This window comes from Bos taurus, unplaced genomic scaffold (genome assembly GCF_002263795.3).
Source record: "Bos taurus isolate L1 Dominette 01449 registration number 42190680 breed Hereford unplaced genomic scaffold, ARS-UCD2.0 Leftover_ScbfJmS_828, whole genome shotgun sequence".
NCBI classification, from domain to species: Eukaryota; Metazoa; Chordata; class Mammalia; order Artiodactyla; family Bovidae; genus Bos; species Bos taurus.
The window spans coordinates 64268-69121 of NW_020192124.1; the positions used below are offsets into that span (position 1 = coordinate 64268).

At 39.4% G+C, this 4854-nt stretch overlaps 1 pseudogene; it reads right to left on the bottom strand.

The window, feature by feature from the left end:
- Nucleotides 1-2110: 2110 nt before the first annotated feature.
- Nucleotides 2111-2960, bottom strand: LOC112445765 (ubiquitin-conjugating enzyme E2 D3-like; annotated as a pseudogene).
- Nucleotides 2961-4854: the final 1894 nt, after the last annotated feature.

The window sequence follows — 4854 nt, forward strand, 5'->3', positions numbered from 1 at the left end:
TATCAATTATTTCTTTCATGGATCCCCATCACTTTTTTCTGTGATGATATTTTGTGGATTGGTTTGCTATGTGGCACATGGGATCTTAATTCCCCAACCAGGGTCTGAACTCACAGCCCTTGCACTGCAGGCACAGTGTTTGTAAAATTTTAGCTTTTTTATTTTGTGTTGAGGTATAGCAAATTAACAATATTGTGACAGTTTTCAGGTGAACAGTGAAGGGACTCAGCCATACATATACACGTATCCACTCTCCCCCAAACCTCCATCAATACTGCCACATAATACTAAGCAGAGTTCCCTGTGTTACACGGTACAACCTTGTTGCTTATCCATTTTAAATATAGCAGTGTGTACATGTCCATCGGAAATCCCCTAACTATCCCTGTCCCACATCGTTCCCCAGCGGCAACCATAAATTTGTTCTCTGAGACTGTAAGTCTTTCCATTTTGTACTTAAATTCATTTGTATCATCTCTTTTTAAATTATACATCTAAGATATGTCATATAATATTTCTCCTTCTCTGAGTCACTTCAATCAGTAATGATCTCTAGGTCCATCATGTTGTAGATTGGCGGTTGCCACAAGAGGGGGTTGGAGGATGGATGAAATGGGTGTAAGTGTCCAAATGGCATAAACATTCACAACTTTCACTTACAAAATAAAGAAGCCCTAGTGTTCTTGCCTGGAGAATCCCAGGGATGAGGGAGCCTGGTGGGCTGCTGTCTATGGGGTCGCACAGAGTCGGACACGACTGAAGCAACATAGCAGCAGCAGCAGCAGCAGGGATATAATGTACAGCATTGTGACTATAGTTGATCATTGTTGTTGCTAGTGGCCAAGTGGTTTCCTACTCTCTGCAACCCCATGGATTGTAGCTTACCAGCCTCCTCTGTCTGGAATTTTCCATGCAAGAATACTGGATTGGGTTGCTGTGTCCTCCTCCAGGGCATCTTCCCGACCCAGGAATTGAACCCGTCTCTCCTGCATCAACAGGCAGATTCTTTACCACTGAGCCACCAGGGAAGCGCATAGTTAATAATACTGTATTGTATATGTGAAAGTTCCTGAGAGAATATTTATTTAATTGTATTTTATTTTTTAACTTTACAATATTGTATTGGTTTTGCCATATATCAAAATGAATCTGCCACAGGTATACATGTGTTCCCCATCCTGAACCCTCCTCCCTCCTCCCTCCCCATACCATTCCTCTGGGTCATCCCAATAACCCTGTATACGAGACAGCAAAACAGACACTGATGTATAGAACAGTCTTTTGGACTCTGTGGGAGAGGGAGAGGGTGGGATGATTTGGGAGTATATATATATTTTTAAAGTGAGTTATAGTTGTTGTGGGCTTCCCTGGTAGCTCAGATGACAAAGAATCTGCCTGCAATGTAGGAGACCTGGGTTTGATCACTTACTCAGGAAGATCTCCTGGAGAAGGGAATGGTTACCCACTCCAGTGGGTAATTCTTACTTGGAGAATTCCATCCATAGAGGAGCCTGGTGGGCTACTGTCCTTAGGGTCAAAAAGAGTTGAACAAGACTGAGCAACTAACATTTTCACTTCATTTTCATAGTTTATGTACAATATTTTATGTTTCAGGGACACAACAAAGTGATTCACAATTTGTAAATGTTATGTTCCATTTATACTTGTTATAAAATATTGGCTATATCCCCTTTGTTTTGCAATATATCCTTGTAGCTTATCTATTTTATACATATAAGTTTGCACCTCTTAATCTTCTATCCCTGCCCTTACCCTCCCCCTTGCTGCTCTCCCCTGGTAACCACTGCTAGCTTGTTCTCTGTATCTGTGAGTCTGCTTCATCTGTGTTTTATTTTTTAATTCTCCATATAAATGGTATTATACAGCATTTGCCTTCCTCTCTCTCACATATTTCAGTTAACATAATGCCTTCCAATCAATCCGTGTTCTTGAAAATGGCAAAAGTTCATTCTTTTTTATAACTGAGTAATATTCCATTGTATGTGTGTAGATCTTTTCAAATGAGTGTTTTTTGTTTTGTTTTTTTTTTTTTTTAGCAGTAATTTAAAGCAAGTTGAGTGCTGAAGAATTGATGCTTTTGAACTGTGCTGTTGGAGAAGACTCTTGAGAGTCCCTTGGACTGCAAGGAGATCCAACCAGTCCATTCTAAAGGAGATCAGTCCTGGGTGTTCTTTGGAAGGAATGATGCTAAAGCTGAAACTCCAGTACTTTGGCCACCTCATGTGAAGAGTTGTCTCATTGGAAAAGACTGTGACAGAGGATGAGATGGCTGGATGGCATCACCGACTCAGATGTGAGTCTGAGTGAACTGCGGGAATTGGTGATGGAAAGGGAGGCCCAGCATGCTGCAATTCATGGGGTCGCAAAGAGTCGACTGAGCGACTGAACTGAACTGAAAGTTTATTCAAGCTTTAATGCAAGTTATTCTGACTTTAAGGTAGCATCACATGGCATACTTCTGAGTACATTCCTGAAAAATTCTTTTGTACTTATTTCTGTTTTATAGATCTATGCAACCTCTGGCACTTGGTAGGCTATCATCTGGGTTCGGATCACATAGCAGTGAACAAATGGATACCAGAACTTTAGAAATCATGAAGGCAAGAGACGACAGTGATCCTAGAGTAGCGAACGGAGTGTTGCCATTAGTGTTCATGTCTGGATGATAAATTCTGTTGCAAATGCAACCTTAGGTAGTATGAACGGGTAGTCTTTAGGGAAATGAATTGTCCCAGAGAATAAACTGCCTTGATATGGGTTGCCGTTCTTTTTCGTAATTGTGATTTGCCCATGAAATGTATCATCCCCAACTGGACCTGCAGAATATTGTGCTGGAGGGTCCCTGGCGACATCACTAAGTTCCTTATTAATCCATTTCAGTGCCACCATCTGTGCTTTTTGTCTGACTCCTCACTGTCTCAGTGTGTACTCAAAGGTCCGGCCAAAACTCCTGATTATCTGGTGGCTGGGAAGGACTGTCTCTTCATCTCACACTGGCTCTGCCAGGCACAGGTCCCTTCTTAATAAACAGAGAGGTTGGACTGGGGTGGGGTCACTGGCAGAGAGTAGATGAGGCTGGAGGGGAAGGGGAAACAAGCAGTGCAAACCCTTAGACTCAGACAAGCATCGAGTACCTGACGGAGACCATCCAAATTAGTGGGTTCTTTTTTATTTTTTTTTTTCAGATATACAACCAGGAGTGCGATTGCTGGGTCATGTGTTAGTTCTCTTTTTAGATTTTGAGCACGCTCCTTACTGTTATCCATGGTGGCTGCACCAATTGATATTCCCACCAACAGTGTATAGATCTTGTCCACATGCTCACCAACATTTGTTACTTCTGTTCCTTTTGAATGATAGCCCTTCTGATAGGTATAAGATAATACCTCATTGTGGTTTAAATTTGCATTCATAGGACGATTAACGATGTTGAACATCATTTCATGTGCCTCTCAGCTATTTGTATGTCTTCTTTGGAAAAATGTGCATTTAAGTCTTCCGCCCATCTTTTTCTTGATTTTTTTTAGACTGTTATATCAACTGTTTATATATTTTGGATATTAACCCCTTATTGCTTACATCATTGGCAAATATTTTATCCGATATAATAGGTTGGCTTTTCATTTTGTTGATGGTTTCCTTTGCTGTGCAAAAGCTTTTAACTTTAATTACAACACATTTATTTACTTTTGCTTTTATTTCCCTAGCTTTCAGAGACAGATCCAAACAAATATTGTTATGATTTATGTCAAAGAGTGTTCTGCTCATATTATCTTCTAAGAGTTTTATGGTTTTCACTCTTATAGCTAAGTCTTTAATCCCTTTTCTGTTTACTTTTGTATATAGTGTTAGAGAATATACTGATCTCATTCTTTGAGAGCTACATATCAAAGAATGAGATTAGAGTGTAAATACAATTTGGTAGTCAGAAAATTAAATGTTCTTTTATATTTGAGCCAGTAATTCAGTGTTTTCAGAAATTAAATCTGAAGAGACATCCACAACCATATGAAAATACATAAATGTCCATGCACATGTTAATTGAGGGAACATGATATATGCACAGAGTGGAGTACTACAAAGCTATAAAAAGGAATGAGTACAATTTTGTAAACTAATATGGAGTGCTTCCATGATAGATATAGATATATAAAAGAATGTGGGAGTTTGGGGCTAATGTCAATGATACCAAGTCAAGTGCCTTCCCATTCTGGTATGAAGAGGCTTTGAGAGCTGAAGAAGACAGAGCCAGAGCCAGAGCTGCAGCCAGGGCTCCTATGGTGCCAGGGCCAGTGCACTTTCCTGAGCATGTCCAAATTTCCTCCCACCCCTAGTGAAGTCTGAGCAGATATTTCACATTGCATTTCAAGAAAGCAGGCAAACTTCCCACTAGTGGAGGGCCACGGTGGGGCTCATGGAAATTCAGCGTATAAGGTATTTATTTGTGTTCCAATACAATATGCACAAATTGGAGGTTTTTCTTTTTTCTGTTTTTAAATATTGTTCCTTTTAATTAAAGATGTGTTTAGCTTCAGATTCCAAGTACACTAATGGCACACCTCTGACATGTACTGCAGATTATCAAGTTGAAAACTAAGAAATTTCGTATTACATAGCACAGACTGAAATCCTTGAATCATTTCTTGTCATTCGGAACAAGATAACATGATATTGCAATATGGATTTTTTTGTGAAAATGGAAATTTTTCCACAGTGAAGTCTGTGTGATTATCAGATACAGAAAAAAATTTTAAGAAGTATTCATTTCTTCGTCTGTTTTATTTGTTTAGTCTTTCTTTGTAATATTGAAGTTTATTTACCTGGATTGGCTTC